The sequence below is a fragment of the Microtus oregoni genome, unplaced genomic scaffold (assembly GCF_018167655.1).
Source record: "Microtus oregoni isolate MIOR12 unplaced genomic scaffold, Mior012 000020F_ref0000438, whole genome shotgun sequence".
NCBI classification, from domain to species: domain Eukaryota; kingdom Metazoa; phylum Chordata; class Mammalia; order Rodentia; family Cricetidae; genus Microtus; species Microtus oregoni.
This window is the reverse complement of record NW_024543079.1, coordinates 13481054-13505703: the sequence shown is the minus strand read 5'-3', so window position 1 is coordinate 13505703 and position 24650 is coordinate 13481054. Positions and strand designations below refer to the sequence as shown.

The window sequence follows — 24650 nt, the reverse complement described above, 5'->3', positions numbered from 1 at the left end:
CCAACCAAAAGATGTCTTGGCAAAGGTGCATCTTCACAGTGTACAAAAAGATTATTATTTTTTTTAAAATATTTATTTACTATGTATACAATATTCTGTCTGTGTGTATGCCTTGCAGGCCAGAAGAGGGCACCAGACCCCATTACAGATGGTTGTGAGCCACCATGTGGTTGCTGGGAATTGAACTCAGGACCTTTGCAAGAGCAGGCAATGCTCTTAACCTCTGAGCCATCTCTCCAGCCCTACAAAAAGATTATTTCATAACAAGGTCCTGTGTATGGAAATCAGGGAAAATTTTTCCAGAGTTTGTTCTCCCCTTTCACTTAGGGTTCCGGGATCATACTCAAGTTACCAGACTCTCAAGACAAAGCCCTCCTACCCATTGAAGCACCATACCCTCACTTGCTTCTCTGAGAGAGTCTCAGTATATAGCTGAGGTTGACCTGGAACTCACTGGCATGGCCAGGATGGATTATCTCCGCCCCCCACCCCCCAACCTCTCAAAAGTAAGATCAATCAAAGTTTAGCTCTGAGGACACTTTGTTTATATCAGTATCAGCAGTGTCTTTCTTCTGCCATACCTCCCTCTTTTTTTTTTTTTAAATTAATTTAACTTTAATTTATTTGCCTTGGTGTGAAGGTGTCAGAACTCCCCTGGAACTGGAGTTATAGACAGTTGTGGTTCCATGTGGGTGCTGGGAATTGAACCCAGGTCCTCTGGAAGAACAGCCAGTGCTATTAACTACCGAGCCATCTCTCCAGCCCCGCCTTCCTCTTTTGTATTTGGAAGAACATTCCTTTTCCCTTGTGGCCTGCCCCCTCCACATGACCCGAAACTGGCTGCTCAACAGTGACTGCTGGTCAAGACTTTGCTCAAAGACAAAGATCGAGATCCTGTGCTGCCAAGGGCACCAGCTGCTGCCTCTGACTGGAGGCACTTGGGCTTCCTTGTTTCCCAAGCCCGCTAGCGTGTTGCTGCTCAGGACTCCCGCTATCCTTCCTACAGTCCTCATATTTGCCTATACAGTAGTGTCAATGCTTGTACTCACACCATAATATTTTTTTTAAAGTTTTTCAAGACAGGGTTTCTCTGTGTAGCCCTCGTTGTGCTGGAACTTGCTTGAACTTAGAGATTCACCTACTTCTGCTTCCTGAGTGCTGGAGTTAAAGGTATATACCACCAGTATCTGACAAATGAAAATAATTTTAATTTATAAACTTACAATTTCTCTACCAAGGTATGAGAATTCTTCAACGTTGTTTATTATTATTATTATTATTATTATTATTATTAGTGTGTGTTTGAATGATGTGTGAGTGCAGGTTAATTTACGGAGGTCAGAGGACAACTTTCAGGGATTGGTTCTCACCTTTTTTTTTAATATATTTATTTATTATGTATACAATATTCTGTCTGTATGCCTGCAGGCCAGAAGAGGGCACCAGATTCCATTACAGATGGTTGTGAGCCACCATGTGGTTGCTGGGAATTGAACTCAGGACCTTTGCAAGAGCAGGCAATGCTCTTAATCTCTGAGCCATCTCTCCAGCCCCCTGGTTCTCACCTTTTACAGTGGAATCTGAGAGTCAAATTACTATATTTTGGTTCGTTAGCATCTGAGAAATTTCATTTTACAGGCAGATGTAGGGGCTTATATATGGGAAGCTGAGGTAGGAGGATTGCCAAGAGTTCCAAATCATACCTGGTCTCTACTAATGCAGTTTTAAAAAACGTATTGGTTTATAACATTCTTTGTTCTGTTGCCATAAAAGTCCATGAAACTACTTCCATGAAGTAGGTAATTTAAATTTGTGTTTTTCCAGGGCATGATCATTCACACTTTGACTCCCAAAACAATCTCTTAACTTCCTTTGGCTTGAAAGTTGTGTTTTTGCGTGGACGATGGGCTTTAATCTCAGTACTCCAGGGGCAGAGAGATGTGGATGACTAAGGCTAACCTTGTCTATATACTGAATTCCAGACTCGCTGAAGCTACACACTGAGACTGTTTCAAACAAACAGGAAAAGCAGAGCAACAGAAAATGTGGTCAGATGAGCAAAGGCACAGGATACAGAAGGATAGATTAATAGGTTAAGGAGCATAAAGCAGTGATGTGATTAGACTTATAATTTAAGAAGCACAAGTTTGGTTGCTTCCAGTGTTAAATCATGTCATGAGTGCCCGGTAAATAGCAATTTTAGCACTGCTTGTTGGCACTTGCTGAGTCCCACTGGGAAAACCTCTCTTTTGTTGTGTCTGCATCTTGGACCTTTGTCCCTAGAGACAAAATACAGTTTTTTTTTCCCTCCCTCAGCAGCCATTGGAATCCTTTTGTAGGGGTGAGAGCAAAGCAAGACAGAGGTGAGAAAGCTCAGTTGAGGACTTGAAAGAAGCAGAGCACGCAGGGCAGGCTTGGATGTGTGAGACTGAGAAGGCCTGGTAACAATCGAGCTTGAAGACTTAGCTCTTCATCTGGAGAAGGGAACAAGGCGTTTCGAAAAGCCCTCGCGTGTGAAGGACGGACTGGAAAGATCACGATCTTCGTGGAGAGTGGTGACGGGAGCTTGAGGAAAGTGGGTGATTTCCAGACGCATTAAGGAGACGAATTAAGACGGCAGATGGGGCCGGGCGGTGGTGGCGCACGCCTTTAATCCCAGCACTTGGGAGGCAGAGGCAGGCGGATCTCTGTGAGTTCGAGGCCAGCCTGGTCTACAAGAGCTAGTTCCAGGACAGGAACCAAAAGCTATGGAGAAACCCTGTCTCGAAAAATCAAAAAAAAAAAAAAAAAAAAAGACGGCAGATGGGTTCGAGACCAGCCTGGTCTACAAGAGCTAGTTCCAGGACAGGCTCCAAAACCACAGAGAAACCCTGTCTCGAAAAACCAAAAAAAAAAAAAAAAAAGACGGAAGATGGGCAGCACCCAGGCCCCGGCTTCTAGTGACCTCAGCGGTCACGGGTGAGTTCGGACTTGGTGTTCCCGCGTCAGGGAGGTGGGCGTGGCCTGCTCGCGCTGTCGTCCCGGTGACCGGGTGGGGCGGGGCCCGGGGCGGGCCTGACGGGCCGCTGCGCTGCGTCACTTGGTGGTGGCGATGGTGCGTGTGTGTAGGGGGCGGGGGATACGCTGGGCGCGTCCCCGGGGTCACGTGGTGCGCAGCGCGCACAGTCCTTCTGTCGGTTGGTCCTGGAGCGGCGCAGCAGGAGCGGGACCGTGAGGTGAGCTCGTGGCCAGGCGCGGCGACGCGTAGCCAGCTGGCTGGGGCCATGGCGGGGGCAGGCCCCGTGCCGCGCGCGCGCCGTGCGGGCGGGACCGGGAACGGAGGCCCCCGCTACTGCGGGACCCTGGCTCAGTCCCGCTCCCCGTCTGGCCCCCGATTACCTAGCCCCGGAGGGAGGCCCGGGGACCTCTGCTGTGAGCGTGGCGGGCGTGCGAGCGCCGCCCAATCACTGCGGCTGCCCGCGGGAGTGACGGCCACTACGGCCAATCAGCTCGGCCCGAGGGGGCTGGGCTGCGAGGTGCGGGCCCGGGGCGCGGAACGGGGCAGTGGGGGTGGGGAGGGGTGCCCGAGCTGTACCCCAAGCTTGACCTGTGAGATTGGGGTGCATCCTACACTGCTGCTTATGCCGTGGAAACGCGTTTTCGTCTAGTGCCTTTCTTATCCTGCTATGGGAAGCACACCCTGTCCTCAAGACCCTGTACATGGGAACATGGGAGTGTCCCCTTTCTCTATAGTTTGTAAAATCTGGGCGTCGCTCCCCTTCCTTAAGCGCTAGTCCTGGGATTTTTCTCAGTTTCTAACCATCTCTGAGAACGGACTGAAAACATCCTCGCTTTTCTTTGCTCCCCTATTCTCAGGCGACACTCCCATATTCAAACCTAATTAACAGTTCTCCCTTTTCAGTCTTCTGATAGGTCTCTCAGAAGTCAGGTCAGTAACCAGAGTTTTGGAATACTTTATTATTTCCCACAACTCTGAGGAAAAGTATCTTTCTTTCCAGGCCCCAAAACTGGTATGCTTTCAGAAGTTAGTAAATTTGAGGGCCAGTTCTCTCCCCCCCTCCCCCCCCCCCAGTCGGAGGTGAGCATCCCTTTCCTGTTCTAGTCCAAATCCTGATGCTATGGCCCATAGTTTTCCTGTTTCACCTATAAGGGGTTTCACTGACTTGTACTTAAGTCTGTCCTTGGGGTTGTGATTTTTCAGGCGTTCTCCAACCTAACTTGTTTCTTGGGGGAGACTGCTTTCTTGTCTGAGAGTGTGTTTACTTTCTGGGCTTCTTCAAGGTTTGAGTTGCACCCCTTTTAGCAGGAAACATCACCCTGGGGGTGCAGCAAATGCTGGACACACCTTTCTCTTGAATCCTCCCACTCCTAGATGGGGTCATTCTTGAGCACTCCCTCTCCCATTTCCCACCTCGTCCTTTTTTGTTGTTGTTTGGTGTGTGCCATGACAGGCGACCACAGGACAACTTGAAGGATGTTATTTCTCTGCTTCCCCTTAGTGGGTTCTAGGAATTAACCTCAGGTGGTCATTCTTGGCTGCAAGTGTCAAGTGGCCAGCTAGCCAACCATCCTGTTTTGAGACCAGGTCGTGCTGTGCAGCCCCCCTGGAACTTACTGTGCAGTGCTAGCTGCCTTTCAATTCATGGTCCTGCTGCCGTGGCCCGGTCTGAGATTACAGGTCCTACTTCTTTTTTTTTTTTTTTTTTTTTTCTCGAGACAGGGTTTCTCTGTGGCTTTGGAGCCTCTCCTGGAACTAGCTCTGTAGACCAGGCTGGTCTCGAACTCACAGAGATCCGCCTACCTCTGCCTCCCGAGTGCTGGGATTAAAGGCGTGCGCCACCACCGCCCGGCTACAGGTCCTACTTCTGAGCCTCCCTTTTTTCTTTCTTTTAAGCTTTTCTGCCATTCAAGATAGTTTCACTCTTGCGTTTCCTTCCCTCTTTAGAACCGCATTCCTCTTCATGTGCCTTCCCAAGCTCTTCAGTGTGTCTCTTTGGTCTTCCTTCCTCTGTTGAATGCATAGCTGCAGAACGCTTTCTGTGCCCTCCCCCAGGGCAGTTCTTTTAGTCACCCCTCCCAATCTTTTCTTCCCTGACAGGATCCCCTTCCAGGCTTGCGGTTTTCATTGTTGTTGTGAGGCCTTGTCTCACGAAGTCCAGGTTATCCCGGAATTTACTGAGTAGTCCAGGTTATCCCGAATTTACTGAGTAGTCCAGGTTATCCCGGAATTTACTGAATAGTCCAGGTTATCACTTATTGAGTAGTAGTCCAGTTTGACTTTGAATCCACGGGATCCCCTGCCTCAGCCTCACAAGTGTTGGGATTCTGCAAGAATGCCTGGCTCGCATGACTTTTTTTTTATGTCGTTTATCTTTCTGCAAATAGAAATTCCCTTTTGGTTCACTGCCTATCCAGGCATTTTTCTGGCTTCTGGTTCCTGTTGGACACTGTTTTGCTTATCTGGTGATGATAATGATTCTCCTCTCTCTTCCTCTTTGTTGGAGGAAGAGACTTCCTGACCTGTTGCTGTAGTCAAATTATAAAGGAATCCCCTTGTAATTGTTTTGGTTATTTTAGGACTTTTTAATCTTCTGATGTTTTACTTCCTGTAAGTTTCTGGTGAAGTTCTCAATAGTTTTTGTGGGTCTGACCCCTGCAATTGAGGCAGGAGGATTGTTGCAAATTTGAGGGCTGCCTGGGCCATTTGAAGAGTTCCAGGCCAGCTAGGGATACATAGCAAGACCCTATATCAAGCAAACAGATCCATTAGGTAGGTTCTATTTCCTCCCCCACCCTCAGCCCCCCTCCGCCCCAAGAGGGTTTCTCTATGTAGCTCTGGCTATCCTGGAACTCGCTCTGTAGACCAGGCTGACTCATACAGAGATCGCTTGCCTGACTGGGATTAAAGGCATGCACACCACTGCCCAGTCTCTTTTTTGTTTTGGTTCTCTCTCTCTCTGCCTCTTTCTTTCTCTGTCTGTCTGTCTGTCTGTCTCTCTTTCTTTCTTCTTTTTTTTTTTTTGGTTTTTCGAGACAGGGTTTCTCTGTGGTTTTGGAGCCTGTCCTGGACCTAGCTCTTGTAGACCAGGCTGGTCTCGAACTCACAGAGATCCACCTGCCTCTGCCTCCCGAGTGCTGGGATTAAAGGCGTGCGCCACCATCGCCCAGCCTCTTTCTTCTTTTTGAGACATGGTTTCTCTGTAGCTTTGAAGCTTGCCCTGGAACTGGCTTTGTAGACCAGGCTGGCCTTGAACTTATAGAGATCCTCCTGTCTTTGCCTCTCGAGTTCTGGGGTTAAAGGTGTGTGCCACCACCGCCCAGCCAGGTCCTCTTTTTTTTTTTTTTTTTTTTTTTTTTTTTTGATTTTCGAGACAGGGTTTCTCTGTAGCTTTTTAGTTCCTGTCCTGGAACTAGCTCTTGTAGACCAGGCTTGCTTTGAACTCACAGAGATCAGCCTGCCTCTGCCTCCCGAGTGCTGGGATTAAAGTCCTCTTTTTTTTTTTTTTAAACCTCCCTGTTCTGGGTGAAGGCTTTAAGAGCTTTTTCTAGTAATGTATACCTTGTAGCTCATAAACTACTTTCCATTAGCTCTGTATCAAGAAAAGAAGTCATATGGGCTGACGGATATAGCTCAGTGGTGGGATATTTGCCTACCATGTGTGGAGGGCCTGGATTTGATTCTCTGCTTGAAAAACGGTGTGTAGCAGCCTGATGTGGTGGTGCCACACTTATTTATTTATTTATTTATTGGTTTTTCAAGACAGGGTTTCTCTGTGGTTTTGGAGCCTGTCCTGGAACTAGCTCTTGTAGACCAGGCTGGTCTCGAACTCACAGAGATCTGCCTGCCTCTGCCTCCCAAGTGCTGGGATTAAAGTCGTGCGCCACCACTGTGGTGCCACTTTTAATCCCAGCACTTGGAGGCAGAGGCAGATCTCTGCGAGTTTGAGGCCACCCTAGTCTACAAGCGAGTTCCAGGGCAGCCAGAGCTATATAGAGACTCTGCCTCAAAAATAAATAAATGAATGAATGAATAGAAAGAAAAAAACTGTGTGTATTTCTCTTTCATTCTTCTTGAATATCTGAATATCTGCCTGTCTTTTCTCCAAACCCCCACTTTAAAAATCTACAAATATCTGAGACATCTTGTCTCAATAGGTCCTCATCCCTAATATTTCTCTTTTCCCCTCCAGATTTTTGCTTTTGAACTCTGATTCATTTCTCCACAGCTGGCGTTTCACGTGCTTAGGGGATAATGACTCCTCTGACCTTTCTTCCTTTTGGGAAGTACTTGACAGTGCAGCTGCAGGAGGCGAGGCTGGGGGAGGGCGGGCTTTGGGGTCTGAGAAGCTATGTCGTAGGACAGGGCAGGAATACAGCATTTCAAGACCCAAGTCCTGAATCTCATTTGGAAACTGGACATTTGCCAGGCACCTGCTTCCTAGGGATGCTGGGGGATTTAATGGTACCCCTGGGAACCTGTAGGAATTAATGGAGCTTGTGGGGAAGTGCCCTGAACTCGGTGTGAGAACTTGAATAAAATTGACCATTATTGTATTTTGGAACAGCTAAGCTGCTTCAAATTTTTTGTTCGTTAAAACCCTAGAACTAAGTTGTGTTATTTCAGGAAGAGAAATAAATCCTGTGTTCAGTATATTTCTTTAAAAAAAAAATTGGAGGTCTGTCTGAGTAGGTGCTAATAAAATATGATTACTTACGTGAACAGGTAGTTTGTCTCTTTATTTGGCTGTTACTGCTCTCTGTATGATGCTTTAAGTACACCCTTGAAGGGTCCTACATTCCTGCTTCTCATCTTGAATGTGAAAAGAATGACCGACCTGTCTTGTTAAAATGCTGCTTGAATTTAGTAGGTGGGGTGGGGTCTGAATATATGCCATTCTAGTTTTTGGGTGGTGTTAAGATTAGAGAAGAACACAAGAGTAGCCAAATCCACATTCAGATGGAGTGCTCAGTGAAAACAGAAATCTGATTGTTAACCAAATGGTATTGTTTTCCCTTTCCCTTTTTTCAGACACAGTTTATAAGGTCTATAAATTCTTTCAAGTCCATTGTTCTCAGACAGGATCTGTCTTGAATTGTCTGCTAGGGTTATACCAGTGTGTCCAATTTCTTTCTTTCTTTCTTTCTTTCTTTCTTCTTTCTGTCTGTCTGTCTTTCTTTCTTTCTTTCTTTTTTTTTTAAGACAGGGTTTCTCTGTAGCCTTGACTTTTCCTGGAAAGCTCTGTAGTTCATGTTGGGCTTGAACTCACAGAGACCACCTGCCTCTGCTTCTGGAGTGCTAGGATTAAGGGAGTGTGTGCCACCATAACTTGGTTTGCTCAATTTCTTTTTTCCCTCCCCTTTTTTCATAAAAAAAGAAAGGTTATTTTGTTTTATGTATTTGCCTGCATGTTTATATCTGTACCACATGCATGCCTAGTGCCCACAGAGGTCAAAGAGGGAATTAGATCCCCTAGAATTGAAGTTACAGTCAGTTGTGAGTTGCTGTGTGACTGTCAGGAATTGAACTGGGTTCCTCTGAAAGAGCAGCCAGCACTCTTAATCTGTGAGTCATTTCTCTAGCCTCCCACCCTTCCTCCCACTTTTTGAGATAGTCTTGCTGTGTGTAGCCCAAGGCTGTCTTACCTCAAAGTCTGGTACTGTAGATAGTTGCACTGTAGTTCCCTGTTCCTGGCCAACCTTTAGCTTTTTAAACTGTCTACAAAATTACAGGTTCCTCTGTATATTGCCAGATTTAAGTGTGTAAATATATATTGTTTAAAGGTATTGCACATTCAAGACAAGTGCTCTTCTACTGAGCTCTCATACCCCAAGTCTGATGGATAATTTTTGACATGGAATCATTCTAGTAAGTACTGCATAGCCAGTTTGTTCCTGATTCCTCTCTTGTTACTGTGAGAAGGGAGTCAGGGTTCTCCACATCAAGCCACTGGAGTCTCTGCAGTTCTCTTTGATTTTCTGGTTCTTCAAATGGACCTGAGAAAGTCCAGGCTGAAACTAGGTGCTTGGCCCTGAATGGAAGCTGCTGGTTCATCTGTAAATGCTCCAGAAGGCAGTCCTGGTGATCTGGTGACATTCTTGGATGAGCTCTTAGTTTGTGACACTCTCTCCTTGTGTTTTGGGGACGTTTCTTTGCTTTAGATTTTTAAGCTAGGTTCTTTTAAGTAGCCTCGACTAACTTTGAACTCCTGGTCCTTCTGCCTCTACCTCCCAGGTGCTGGAATTCTAGGCATCTGCTGCTTATGCCCAGCGTGTTTTTTTTTCCCATTCGTACCTGTTAGCCTTCATGGCCCTTTTCCAGCCTGATCCTATTCCAGGCCCTAATCAGGACGAACCTGAACGACGAGACCGTTTTGTGTCCCTGATCTCCCTGTAAGCCCTCCATTCCTCACACAAATGTCAGATTATCTTCAGTGACAGATTTGATCTGGATCTGGCACTGGTCCCAGCTCTTACACTCACATGTGACCTCAGGCCAATCACTTTGTGCTCTTGGGTCCAGGCCTCATTCTCTCCAGCTGGACGCTAGGCAGTTGCTGATCTGTAGGGACCTTGTTTAAAAGCCCAGTTGCCTGCAGGAGCTCCTAGTAGCAGGTCTGATTTCTTCCTTCACGTGCTCCTGTGGGCAGACTGCCAATGCTTTCCTTGTCCCAAGTCACTTTTGCTGGTGCTGTCTCCTTTCTAGCCAAACAGCCAGCTTGTCTTCATGCCCAGTGTCAACATTCTTCTACCTCTGTGTACTCTTGTCAGTTGTGGGATATATTTCATTCAGAACTACCTGACATTCTCAAAGAAGTCTGACTTGTGTTCTCCTTTCAATGTTAGCTGCCTGTCTGCATCACCAAGAGGGAGGCTGTTTTTTTTTTCAGGCCATAGTTTGTATTTATCCACATTTACTTGTAAATGCTTTTAAATAATGCTTATTTTAAGCGTGCGCACATGTGCACACACATGAATTATGTGTATGTATGTGTGCATTTTTGGAATCAAGGTGGTTCTTCAATCACTTAGCACCTTTATTGTTCATTTATTATTTTGAGACAAGGTTTTACTATATATAGACCAGGCTGGCCTCCAACTCAGAGATTTGCCTCATCTTGCCTGGTACACATCCCTCCCCTTTTTAAACTTTTTTTTTTGTTGAGACAGGGTCTTACCACATAGATCTGGCTATCCTGGAACTCACAGAGATCTACCTACCTCTGCCTCCTGAGAGGTGGGATTAAAAATAAATTTATTTACTTAATTTTTTTTCCTCACCTCATTTATTTGTTATTTTTCCATCTTAATTAAAAATATTTTTGGTGTTTTGCTTTCATGTATGTCTGTATACTTTGTGTATGTCCTCTGAGGCCAGAAGAAGGTGCGGGCTCTCCTGGAACTAGAGTTACAGACCGTTGTGAGCTTCCGTTTGGATGCTGGGGATTGAACCTGGGTCCTCTGGAAGAGCAGCCAGTTCTGTTAACCAATGAGCCATAGGTCCAGCCCTTATTATTGTTATTTTTTTTTTTTTGAGATGATATCTCCCTGCATAAGTCAGGTTGGCCTTGAATTTGAGAGAATCTACCTATCTTTGCCTCTTCAGTGCTGGGCTTATGGGTGTGTATCATCCTGCCTGGCTCCCTCTCCAGTCTCCCGCCCCCACCTTTTCCACTTTTAATTAGCAGGGCAAGTAGCATGAAATTTTAAGGGTGAAAGGGCAATTAGCAACCAGATGGAGTGGATTGTATTATGTTTAGAATTCCAGCACTTGGGAGGTGGAACCCAGGGGAATCAAAAATTCAAAGGCCGTTTCTTGGCTGCATAGTGAGGTCTGCCTAGGTAGGTTATGGGAGACTGTCCCACACAACAACACAAAAAATGGTTTGCTTTGCTTTAAGACTTGGAGGGACTGGGTGGTAGTGCATGCCTTTAATTCCTGCAATCAGGAGATTGAGGCAAGTGGATATCTAAATTCAGGCCAGTCTGGTCTACAAAGTGAGTTCCAGGACAGCCGGGCTAGACAGTAAAACCCTGTCTCGAAAAAACAAAACAAATAAAAAGTTCAAAAGTGTATTGTAGTGCTTTTAGCTCCCCTGTTCAAAAACCAGTTACCTGATAATTTCTTCCGAGATTCTATTTATTCATTTGTTTGTTTATTTTTAAGGCAGGGTCTCAACTTCTAGCTTTGGCTGGCCTGGACCAAGCTGTCCTCTAGTCCTCTAAGGCATAGAGATCTACCAGTCCCTGCCTCTTAAGTACAGGTACTAATGAATCACCATTTTCCTGAATTTTAAAGGTGCTTAATATTGTGCTTCTGAATTATGAAAACATACTAAGTACAGACACAACAAACTATTCCAGAGGGCCTGGAGAGATGGCTCAGCTGTTAAGAACACTGGTTGCTCTTCCAGAAGTCCTGAGTTCAATTCCCAGCAACCATATGGTGACTCACAACCATCTAATATAGGATCTGATGCCCTCTTCTGTCTTGTAGACTTATTGCAAACAGAACATTCATATACATAAAATACATAAATAAATAAATCTTAGAAAAAATGTTGAATAAACCCTATCCCAGAGCTGACACATTTACCTGAAATCCCTTTGCTCCAAAGGGTGAGGTGGGGAGCTTGAGATGCAGTGTTTAACCTCTTGACATTGCAATATGACTGACATAGTCATCTGCAAATGCATTGGGCCATATTCATAGCTATCCTGGGTTGCATCTGCCCTGTAGATATGTTTATGTGCCTGATAGAGTTTGAGGCTAGCCTGGTCTATATATCAAGACTTTGCCTCTAAAAGAAGACAAACAGGGACTGGTAAGATTGTTCAGTAAGTAAGAGTGCTTGCTGATGACCTGTTTTTGATTCCTGGAATCCATGTAAATGTGAAGAAGAGCAGCAACTACAGAAATTTATTCCTGCAGTCACATATACACATGTACATAATAATAAAAATCCTTTCAGAAATTAGAGGAGCTGTGGGTGGAGCTTGGTGGTGTGTGCCTTTGATTCCAGCACTTCGGTGGCAAAGTTAGAGTGAAGCTTACTGTTGCAGGTATCTGTTCTACATAGGGAGTCCAGGCTAGCCAGGGCTCTGTAGTGAGACCCTGTTTCAAGAAGAGACAGAATAACATGGCTCAGGTGGTGGTTAATGTAGCTTGATGATAGATTAGTTACTTGGGATATGGGGGTTCCTGGATGGATTCCCCAGTAACATAAACAAAGCTACTAGATTTCCAATGAGTTCCTTGAGAATGTCTTGATAACCATTACTTGTGGGGTCTGGAAATCAGTACTTGAAGGTGCATTTTTTTTTTTTTTTTAAAAATATTTATTTATTTATTATGTATACAATATTCTGTCTGTGTGCATGTCTGCAGCCAGAAGAGGGCACCAGACCTCTTTACAGATGGTTGTGAGCCACCATGTGGTTGCTGGGAATTGAACTCAGGACCTTTGGAAGTGCAGGCAATGCTCTTAACCACTGAGCCATCTCTCCAGCCCCGCATTTTTTTGTTTTTTTGTTTTTCGAGACAGGGTTTCTCTGTAGCTTTGGAGCCTGTCCTGTAACTAGCTCCTGTAGACCAGGCTGGTATCGAACTCACAGAGATCCGCCTGCCTCTGCCTCCTGAGTGCTGGGATTAAAGGCGTGCGCCACTACTGCCTGGCTTTCAAGGTGCATTTGATCTACTGATTTAGTGCCCTCGCTTCTTAGGGAGGCGTATGGGGAAGATATCTGTATCTGTATATATAATAATTGATGGTCCTGGGGCTGGACCCTAGGATGCTCTCATTCTTGGTAAGTGTTCTATCACTTAAAAAGTTTTTTTAAATTAGAAAATAATTTTATTTATGTGTTAATTATTTATTTGTTTTTTTTCTGAGATAAGGGATCACTATATAGCTCTTCCTATACTGGAACGTACTATAGACTGGCCTTAAATTTACAGAGATTCTCCTGTCTGTCTCTGTCTTCAAGTGTAGGGATTAGTGTGGTGTGTGCTAACATGTTCAGTGCCCCAACTCCTTAAATAAAAAAAAAAATTTTTTTTTGTTTTGGTTTTTTTTTTGAGACAGGGTTTCTCTGTGCAGCTTTGGAGCCTGTCCTGGAACTAGCTCCTGTAGACCAGGCTGGTCTCGAACTCACAGAAATCCGCCTGCCTCTGCGAGTGCTGGGATTAAAGGCGTGCACCACTGCCTGTATTGGTTTTTATTTTTTATATGTGGGTGTTTTGCCTGCATCTATATATATATGTGTGTCATGTACACGCAGTACTCGTGGAGGCCAAAAGAGGGTGTTAAATCCCCTGGAACTGGAGTTACAGACGGCTGTGAGTTGTCATGTTGGTGTTGGGAGTTGAACGGAGGTCCTCTGGAAGAACATCGGGAAGAATACTGGCTGCTAGCACTCTCCAGCTCCTAGTCTTAGCCTTTTTTTGTTTGAGATGGGTTTTGTGTAACTCTGGCTGTGTAATCCTGCTTCAGCCTTCAGAGTAATGGGATTACATGTGTGTGTGTCTTATTTAGCTAGCCACTCAATTTTGATCGGTTGCAAGCTTAGAGAAAGGAGGGGTGCTGCCTTTGGGTTGCTTTCTCAGGGACTGCCCCTATTTTGTCTGTTCTTGACTAACAGGGAGGTAACCTCATCAAAATCAAAACCTTTATTTGGAATAACGTTAATAACTTTGTTGGATCTTTGCCTGACTCTCTCCAGTTGGACCTTGGTTATTTGGCCAAATGGAACTACTGAGCTTTCAGAGGTCTTGTAAAATGTAAGAGTCTGGTGTTAGTCACCAAGCGTAAATAGGAGGATGTGGGAAAGGGAGGTGGTGCTTGAGTCAGTGGTCTTTGGGAAAGGACTCAGAGGTTCTGTTGGGGGAAGACTTTAAACTGAGGCCTTTGTTCCTTGAGGGAACATAATCCTAGGAATTCAGGCCAACTCCTAGGTATCTGTGGGGAGTGCGTTTGAATGTCTTTTCTAGGAGAAGAATGTGATTTTGGAGGTCTCTTTCCTACATGAAAAAGGTCTATTCTTTAATTCTACTACATCTTTAATAGTAGCACTCAGGAGGCAGGCTCTGAATTTGAGGTCAGTCTGGTCTCCCTCCATAGGGAGTCCAGGCCAGCCAGGGCTGCATAGTGAGACCCTGTCTTAAAAAGACAGTGTCGTGGTGTGTGTGTCTACAGTTGGGCAGATTAAGTTACCTTTCTTGCTTCTGTAGATACACAGATAATTGAAATACCTAGGTGTAGTGATATTTCATTGGTATTTTAATAAATAAAGCTTGCCTGAAGTTCAGAGAGTAAAACAGCCACACTGATCAGCCTTACAGACCGGACAGTGGTGACACACACCTTTAATCCCAGTAGCCGCACTAGTTTACCATAGAAACCGGGCAATATTGGTGCATGCCTTTAATCCCAGCCTTAGAGAGATATATAAAATGGGAGGAGAAGCCGGGTGGTGGTGTCTCATGCCTTTAATCCCAGCTCTCAGGAGGCAGAGGCAGGTGGGTCTCTGAGTTTGAGGTCAGCCTGGTCTACAGAGCTAGGACCAGGACAGGCAGAGCTGTTACACAGAGAAACCATATCTTGAAAAATCAAAAGAGAGAGATTAAAAAAAGAGAGAATTAGTTGTCTATTAAATAATGTGTTTTAACATTCTGTAAGCAACGAAAAGGCTGCTTATTGGAAAAACTTAGTTTAGCTGTGTTTTCCTATGACTTTCAGAAAGAACACAAATGTAGCCAGGTTATGGTGACTCATGCCTATAAACCTAATATTTAGAAGGCTAAGGCAAGAGGATTGCTTCAGGAGCTAACCTGGGCTACAGAGTGAAACTTTATCACAATAAAAGGAAATAGGGGGAGAAAAGAAAAAGAATCTACAAAAAAACTCACTATAAGTGTGGTACTCATGCCTGTAATTCCATTATTTGGGAGGCTAGATAGAGGCAGGTAGATTTCTGTGAGTTCAAAACCAGCCTGGTCAATGTAGCAAGATCCAGGCTAGTCAGGGCCACAAAGTGATCCGTCTTTGCGGGGGGGAGGGGGGGAGGCACACGACACAAAACTAATCAACCTAAACTAAAAAACAAAACAGCAACACCCCCCCTTCCCCCAAATCCCAAAACCAGCTCTCACTCCAGACCTCTAGTCTGCAGTTTCTATACAGTGGAGTGGCTTGCAGGCTGAAGTCCCTAGAGCCTAAGAAAAAAGTTCAAAAGGTAGCAGACCTCAGGGACAAAATAATGGCCTCTTTTCAGGTGCTGTATTCCTTAGGTTTTGCCATCCTCCCTGTGTCCCCAAAGGGTATTAATAATTAATGGTTCATATGTTTTGTTTCTATGCAGAACTTTTTTTTTGCTCTTTTTTTTTTTGCTTTTCAGAGTTTTAGCACAATGAAGTCCTTTATTTATTTTTTTTTAAAGATTTATTTATTTCTTATGTATACAGCATTCTGTCAGCATGTATGCCTGCAGGCCAGAAGAGGGTACCAGATTTCATCATAGATGGTTGTGAGCCACCATATGGTTGCTGGGAATTGAACTTAGGACCTCTGGAAGAGCAGCCAGTGCTCTTAACCTCTGAACCATCTCTCCAGCCCCAATGAAGTCCTTTAATCTTGACCTTGTTCCACTTTCCTTCTGAGGAAGCTGAGGTCACCTCATAATAAGTGTATTTCACATAATGTCACTGCTTGTTAGATGCTAGGGTGCCCATTAAGAGTTCCTTACCTGCCAGCTGGTGGTCGTGCACGCCTTTAATCCCAGCCCTCAGGAGGCTGAGGCAGGCGATCTCTGTGAGTTCGAGAGTGCCAGGTCAGGCTCCAAAGCTACAGAGAAATCCTGTCTCAAAAAACAGAGCAAAGCAAAACAAACAAACAGGAGTTCCTTACCTTCTGGTAGAGTTCAGCTGAAACCAGTATTGAGTTGTGATTGAGCAGGTCAGATGTCACAGAAGGGTATAGAACTGATACCTTGTTGAGGTACTGATACTGATGACTGTGCCCAAGTCTAATGAACCAGGGGGGCTTTTCTACAAAGGTTCTAGAGGTTGGAACTACAAGCAGTCTGGATTAGTAGGGTTAAGAGCTGCAAGATCAATAGTCTTGACAGCTTATTGTGAGTCAGGCTTTTGTAAACCTGTGTGAAGGTATACACTAGGTTTCGATACTCCATATTTTAGGGGAGGAGCCTGAGGCTTAGGGACAAAATAGCTTGCTCAGCGTTATGTGATCCCAACCTGGGCTACCCTACTGCAGAGTCCTGGCTCATAACTGATTAGATAGACTTCCCTCCTTCCCTGCTTTCCAGCTCCCATCTTTGGAGACCCGTTTGGTTTGGCATGTAGTTGTTATCTGGAGTCAGACTAAGTTCAGTTCTTGGTTCTCATACAGCCCAGCCTGGCTTCCAGAGACTAGACTGTCCCTCTTTACTCAGAACTGGCCTCAGACTGAATCTCCTACCTCCACCTCCCAAGGTACCAAGCCCTCCCTGCTTGTATGTATGTGGGATGTATATACATGTTTGTGTTCATGTATAATCACAGCCCTCAGGAGATAGAGGCAGCAGGAGGGTCCGGGTTCAAGGACATCCTCAGCTACATGAGATTCCATCTAAGAAATAATAAAAAAAATTACAAAAGTGGGGGTCCTTAATTGGGTACCCCTTGGTAATGAAGAAACCTTGCAGTAGGGCCTACAGAATGGTGACCAGAAAATGGAATAGTGCCAGATGTTTAATCTTGGCCACTTGAAAAGCTGAGGCAGGAGTTTGGCTATAGAATAAGACCTTGTTGCAAAAAAGAAAGAAAAACATAAGAAAGGAAAGGTGGGAGAAAGGAGTTCAGGGCACTGCCTGTGTCAGGCTGGAGGCCTTCCTGCACAGTGATGTCCGGGAAGGGGGAGGCGGGACTGTGAGGGTAAGATGTTCCCTTAGTGAGGCTGAGTAATAGGCTAGAGGTCATAGAGAAAAAGTATTCCAGGGAAAAGCCTGGACACCAGGTTCTCCCACTGATTCTGGAAAGTTCTACTGATTCAACCAGCTCATTCTCAGTAATGTGGCATGAGTAAACTCAACCCATTTAATTATAAAAGAAAAGCTTGGGTTCTCAGAATGCATATTTTGTTGATTTCCAATCAGTGTTTCACTGTTTACTTCAGGTTACCTGAAACTTGGGGCAACCTTCTTGTGTCAGGTGTACCTTACTTTATTTATTATTATATGTGTAGGATTCATGGGTGGGTTGGGGTGGGCTGTGTGCTATGGCACCCGTATGGAGATCAGAGGACAACTTTTTTTTTTTTGGTTTTTTGAGACAGGGTTTCTCTGTAGCTTTGGAGCCTGTCCTGGAACTCCCTTTATAGACCAGGCTGGCCTCAAACTCACAGAGATCTGCCTGCCTCTGCCTCCCGAGTGCTGGGATTAAAGGCGTGTGCCACCACTGCCCGGCAGAGGACAACTTTTGTAGCGTCAGTTCTCTCCTTCCGTCTTTATGTAGATGCAGGAATAGAAGTCAGCTTGTCAGATTTGCATTGTTCATCAAGTACTTTTACCCAATGAGCTATCCCAAAGGCACCAGAAAGCTTTTTGTTGTTGTTGTTGTTTTGTTTTTGTTTTTCTCAAGACAATTTCTCTGTGTAGCTCTGGCTGTCCTGGAACTCACTTTGTAGACCAGGCTGGCCTTGAACTCAAAGAGATCTGCCTGTCTCTGCCTCTTGAGTCTGGGATTAGAGGCGTGCACGACCACTGCCCAGCTAGAAAGCATTTTTAAAACCTCTATTATTGGCCTGGTGTTGGTTGCACATGCAATTAATTCCAGCACTCGAGAGGCAGGCAGATCTAGATCTAGATCACTGTGAGTTCGAGGCTAGCTTGGTTTACAGAGTGAGTTCCAGGAGAGGTTCCAAAGCTACAGAGAAACTCTGTCTCGAAAAACAAAATACTCCTCCCCCAAGTAAAACCCTTTTTTTTCTAAGGCTGGAGAGATGGCTCATTGGTGAAGAGCATTTACTACTGTTGCAGAAGACTTGGGGTCAGTTTTCAGAACCCATGTCAGAAGACTTGAAACCTCTGTAACTCTAGGTCCATATGTGTATGATGAGATGACTCTGTGGGCAGTGTATACAGGTGGTACACATGTACATACAGGCAAAATACTCATACATGTAAAGAAAAATCTTATATAAAAAACCCCACAGTCCTCTTGGGAACTGGAGAGGTAGTTGAGTGGTTAAGAACCCTTGTTTGGGTTCAACTAGCACCCACACAGCAGTTAACAACTCTCTGAAATTCTAGTTCTAGGGGATCCAACATCCCTTTTAACTTCCACAGGCACCAGGCATGTTTGTGATACACAAACATACATATAAGAAAGATACTTACATAAAAGAAAGTCTTTTAAAACATACACATACATATACTTAAACACACACACACACACACACACACACACACGGCTGGGTAGATGACTAAGCAGTTAAGAGCACTGACCCCTCCTCCAGAGGACCTGCATTTGATTCCCAGTACCCACATGGGGGCTCACAACCATCTGTAACCCCAATTCTAGGGGACTCAACTCTTCTGGCTTCTGTGGGTACCATACATGCGTGTGTGCACAGGTAAAACTTCCATATGTCTAAAACAGAAAACAATCCACAAGACAGAACTAAACTCTCTGTCCCCTCCCTGTCTTCATCTCTCCTGTCTTTATCCTGTCAAATTTAATAGACTAATGGAGCTCTTTTAGTGTGAACTAGGAAAGAGCCCTTCCTGAAACCACTTGTTGGGAATAGCTTCGGATGTATTTATTTGTGGCACAGACTTGCCTCAGACTTACTACTCAGTGGAGGATGAGCTTGAAGCTCTGTCTCCATCTCTCAGGCTTGCTTCATGGAGTCTGGCTTTTATTTTATCTTTTTAAGGTTCTGGGAATGATACTCATAGCCATGCTTGCCAAAGCATACATCCTATGCCATGTCCCTGAGACGTGTGCTAGGCATTTTAATGGGACCTTAGAGACTTCTCTGGTCTGATTTTCACAACGCCCAGGATAGAGGCCATTAGCGCCATAGATAGAAAACAGGAAGGAAGGCCTGAGGAGGTAGCTCATAAACACAATTAGAGTAGGAATTATGGATCTGGACAACACTTGGGAGGCAGAGGTAAGCAAGTGAGTTCTAGGCCAGCCAGGGCTACATAGTAAAACCCTTTTTTAAAAAGACTAAATAATTAAAAAAAAAAAAACAACAAAACTAAGTAATTCTGGGGTCAGCTTCTTGCTATGTGAATGTCCTAGAATGTCCTTAATTTTCCTTCTCTGTATTGGAAACTTCCCACCACTTTCCTTCTGACTTCCACATGGATACTGTGGCACATGGGTCCACATATAGACACACACACAATAAATAAAAATGTAGTAAATTTTTTTTTTTTTTAGTAAAAATTTTTAAATGAAAAAATACTCAGTTCCTAAATGTGAGCATTATTTCTAGATTTCTCCAGAACTGGATGTAAGAGACTGTTGGTTTGTTTGTTTGTTTGTTTGTGTTTTGTTTTTCGAGACAGGGTTTCTCTGTAGCTTTTGGTTCCTGTCCTGGAACTAGCTCTTGTAGACCAGGCTGGCCTCAAACTCACAGAGATCCATCTGCCTCTGCCTCCTGAGTGCTGGGAATAAAGGCGTGCGCCACCACTGCTCAGCTGTAAGAGACTCTTGGTTTCTTGTGTTCTGGGTTGTGTAGTCTTCTGATGGAAGTGACAGTCAGATTCTAAGCATCTTCACAGCATGCCCTTGCCTTCCAGCTTGAGGATTAAAAGAAGGCTACAGCTAGAGCCCCAGCCATGTTTCACTTTCCTCTCCACAGGACCTACAGTAGCTTTGATCCTTTCTGAAAACTTAAGTATTTCTGCTTGTTGTAAAAGGTGTGATAATGCTGGCACAGCCTTTGAAAGACTTCAGGGGCTTTATATTCCTTTACTCCAATTTTGCTTCTATGAATATAAGCACAAACACATCTGCTTCTAGGGTAATCTTATTTTTGATAACAGGGATTTCTCGTGCTTGGATAATTTTTTTTGTTAGATTCATGTCGATTTTTATTTATGGATATGTGTGCCTATGTGAGTATGTCTCTTGTGTGTAGATACCCACAGAGGCCAGAAAAAGGCATCAAATTCCCTGGCTATCATGAGCTGCCCAGTGTAGATGTGGGGAACTGAACTCAGGTCCTCTGCAAGAGCGACAAGTACTCTTCTCTGTCTCTCCAGCTCTGCCTTGTATAGTTTTCCTATTTTTTCTTTTCTTTTTAATTTATTATGTATACAATATTCTGTCTGCATGCATGCCTGCAGGCCAGATGGGGCACCAGACCTCATTACAGATGGTTGTGAGCCACCATGTGGTTGCTGGGAATTGAACTCAGGACCTTTGGAAGAGCTGGCAATGCTCTTAACCGCTGAGCCATCTCTCCACCCCCCTTGTATAGTTTTCTGTAACTTTGCATAAGCTGTTCGTGCCTGGAATGCTTCATCTTTTCTGCAATTGTGTCTCACTTCAGTATCATGGGAACAAAAAATTTAGTCTTAATTGTATTACCTGGTTTTGAAAGTCCAGTAACATAGTATAAGTATGAAGTTCTTTAATTTTTTAAAAATTATTTATTTTTATTTTATATGCATTGGTGTGGATGTATGTCTATGTGAGGGTGTCAGATCTTGGAGTTACAAACAGTTGTGAGCTGACATGTGGGTGCTGGGAACTGAACTTGGGTCCTCTAGAAGAACAGCCAGTTCTCCCAACTGCTAAGCCATCTCTCCAGCCCCTAAAGTTTTATAATATCTATGTGGAGGTCAGAGGAAAGCTTATGGGAGTTTGTTCTTTCCCTCTACCATATGAGTTTTTGGTATTAAACTCAGGTCCTCAGGCTTAGTGGCAAGTTTACCTACAGAGAGAGACATCCAGTTCACAAATAAATTCTTGCATTTAAAAATTTGTATGACAGCAAAAGAAAACATTTGTACAAAGTCCTAGTTATGACAGCTTGTGCCTGTAATTTCAGCATTTGAGAGACTGAGGCAGGAGGATTGCTTTTGAGTTTGATATATATAGTTTTTTCTTTTTTTTATTTATTTAGTTATTTATTTATTATGTATACAATATTCTGTCTGTGTGTATGCCTGCAGGCTAGAAGAGGGCACCAGACCTCATTACAGATGGTTGTGAGCCACCATGTGGTTGCTGGGAATTGAACTCAGGACCTTTGGAAGAGCAGGCAATGCTCTTAACCGCTGAGCCATTTCTCCAGCCCCGAAATATATAGTTTTGAGTTGTACAGTCATAGCAAGTTCCAAACCAGTTTGGGCTACAGAGAGACCCTGTCCCCAAAAGTAAAATTGTTGTTTTGATTTTTGATTTGCATTTCCTTTAATTTAGGGTACTTATGTGGGCATAAATCACACACTTATTGGATCTTTGTGTCTTCCCCTGTCACTCACTATAATTCATTTTTAGCATGCTTTTTTTTTTAACCTTTTTGTCCTTAGTCAGAACAATATTTGTTAACAAAGGAAGTTGACTCTTTGTCCTAATGGGCTATAGTTATTTCTCCCTTTGAACTGTGTGCCACAATGTGTATTAAAGCTTTCATTACTGTTGACTCAGGGCATTGAAAGAGCACTGTGTCTAAGTAAATAAACTGGACTCCTTGTCTCCTTTGGACCAGTGGGTTCCTGTTTTAGAGAGTTTGAATGTAAGGAGTATTTTTTTTTTTTTTGGTTTTTCGAGACAGAGTTTCTCTGTAGCTTTGGAGCCTGTCCTGGAACTCGCTCTGTAGACCAGGCTGGTCTCGAACTCACAGAGATCCGCCTGCCTCTGCCTCCCGTGCGCCACCACTGCCCGGCTTGTAAGGAGTATTTTGAAGTTATGCCGAAGTCTTGACAGTAGAATCCTACAGATTGTATCAGGCATTTTTCCTCTTGGGAAATTCCCTGTGTCCGTATAGAAAGAACATTTCCATATTGAGCATACACTCTTTTCCTCTTTGTAAACTGAAGAATAGATGAATTAAAATTATTTTTATTTGTTAACTAAATGTAGTTGGGTGGTGGTGGCATATGCCAATTACAGCACTTGGGAGGCAGAAGCAGGTGGATCTCTGAGGTCGAGGCCAGCCTGTTCTACAGAGAGTTCCAGGACAGCCAGGGCTACACAGAGAAACCTCTTGAAAAACCTAAAGACAGACAGCCAGGGCTACACAGAGAAACCGTCTTGAAAAACCTAAGGATAAAATTATATGCGATTTTATATATATAATATATAATTTAATCATATATATCATATATAATTTAATCATATATATATGATTATAAAAACCCTGAATGTTAAAGTAAAAATTATATTTTAAAATAATACTGTTTTGTTTTTTGGAGATAGGGTCTCTGTAGTCTAGGCTGGCTTGAATCTCTATGTAGCTTTGAACTGGGATCCTCCTGCTTCTGCTTCCCAAAGGCCTGGCTGGAAAAAAAAAGCAAAGTCTCACTATGTAGTCCTGGCTTTCCTAGTACTCACCATATAGATTGGACTGGCCTTGCCTCCCAAGTGCTGCAATTAAAGACATGCCCCACCATACTTGCTCCCGCCCCCCCCCCCCCCCCCCCCCCTAACAGGGTTTCTCTGTAGCTTTGGAGCCTGTTCTGAAACTCGCTCTATAGACCAGGGTGATCTCAAACTCATAGAGATCCTCTAGTCTCTGCTGCCTCCTGGGATTAAAGGCGTGCACCACCTCACTACCACCAGGTGGGCCTGAAACTCACAGAGATTCCTTGGCTCTGCCTCTCCAATGCTGGGATTACAGTTATTTACCACCATACCTGGCCCTCTACTGTTCAACACCATGGAGACTTTTCAGGAGCCCCTGGAAATAATTTGATCATCTTCATTCATCAGTTTCTGCTTTATGCCTATATTATTATTTATTTATTTTTCTCTGAGACAGGCCTTCACATTGTAGTCTTGGCTGGTATTGAACTTTCAGTGATCCTCCTGCCTCTGCCTTCCTTTGATTTCACGCATGTGTTAACACACCAGACTTGATGGCCTACTCTTTTTCTTTTGCTGTGCTGGGAATTGAATACAGGGCCTTGTGCACTATAGAATTCATTTAGTCAAGTCTGGCCTAGAACTGGAAGTTGAAATGTAGCTGAGCATAACCTTGAACTCCTTTATTTATTTACTCTTTTTGAGATATAATAAATTGGTCTCTGTAGCTCTGGCTGTCTTGAAATTCACAGATATCAGCCTGCTTCTGCCTCTAGAGTGCTGGGATTAAAGTTTAGTTAAACTGGACTCATGAGATAGATCAAGCTGGCATAATATTCTTTGTGTTCCTTCTACCTCAGCTTCTTGAGAACTGGGATTTTGGTGGGTGCTAGAATGCCTGGCTTGCCTTTTTTTTAAGGATTAATTTTTATGTATGTGTGTATGTTGGTGCCTGTGGAAGCTAGAGGAGGGCGTTGGATCTCCTGGAGCTGGGGATACAGGTGGTTGTGATCTGTCTGATGTTGGGAACTGAACTTTGGTCCTCTGAAAGAACAGCATGTTAATCAGGCCCTCCTCCTTTTCATTTATTTATTTAGTTTCTTTTTTTTTTTTTTTTTTTGGTTTTTTGAGACAGGGTTTCTCTGTAGCTTTGGTGCCTGTTCCGGAACTAGCTCTTGTAGACCAGGCTGGCCTCGAACTCCCAGAGATCCGCCTGCCTCTGCCTCCCGAGTGCTGGGATTAAAGGCGTGCGCCACCACCGCCCGGCCTGTTTATTTAGTTTTTGTTGTTGTTGTTTGGTTTTTCAAGATGTGGTTTCTTTGTTTAATAGCCCTGACTATTACACAAAATTCACTCTATAGATCAGGCTGGCTTTGAACTCACAGTTTGGTCTGCTTCTGCCTCCCAAGTGCTGGAATTAAAGGCATGTGCCACCATTGTCCTGCTTCATTTACATGGTTTGTGAGACAGGGTTCTCTGTGTAGACCTGGCTGTTCTAGAACTCACTCTGTGGACTACGCTGGTCTTGAGTCCAGAGATCCCCCTGCTCTGGAGTGCTGCGATTAAAGGCATAAACCACTGTAGGCCGAAGTTTCTGTCTCTCAGGCCACTCCCAGGTAGCCAACATGGATGCTTAATATTAATTATAAATGCTTATCCTATAGTTCATGCCTTCTCTCAGTACAGCATGTCCATCTTGCTTCTCTCTGCATCTGCTGGTGACTCCAGAGTCCTTCATCTCAGAATTCTCCTATTCTGACTCTCCAGCCCAGCTATTGGCCAGTCAGCATCTTTATTAAAGCAATCATAGCCACATATATCCACACAGTGTAAAGGAATATTCCACAGCATATCACAATGCTCAGGTTTATTTAGTTACTTGAGATCACTTTATTTATATTTATTTGACTCTCACTGTGTAGTAATGACTGCCCTGGAACTCACAGAGACCTACCTGCCTCTTCTTCTGGAGTGTTGGATTAAAGGTGCGCACTACCCTGACCCCGACCTTGTGTAGCAAATACAAGGCAAGTGCTTTAGTACTTGCTGAAGTGTGCATGCAGCTCTAGGACTCTCTGTTTCTTTTTCCTTGTTCTTTTTATGGTAAGGT

General features: G+C 44.2%; 1 protein-coding gene across 2 annotated transcripts in view; it reads left to right on the top strand.

Annotated features, from left to right (window-relative positions):
* Positions 1-3071: 3071 nt before the first annotated feature.
* Phf20 (PHD finger protein 20) overlaps positions 3072-24650 on the top strand; it is a 103264-nt gene continuing 81685 nt past the window's right edge. For both annotated transcript variants that reach the window (XM_041670340.1, XM_041670339.1), the window contains exon 1: positions 3072-3215. The gene's annotated coding sequence lies outside the window, so the exon portion shown is untranslated. The remainder of the gene's footprint in view (positions 3216-24650) is intronic.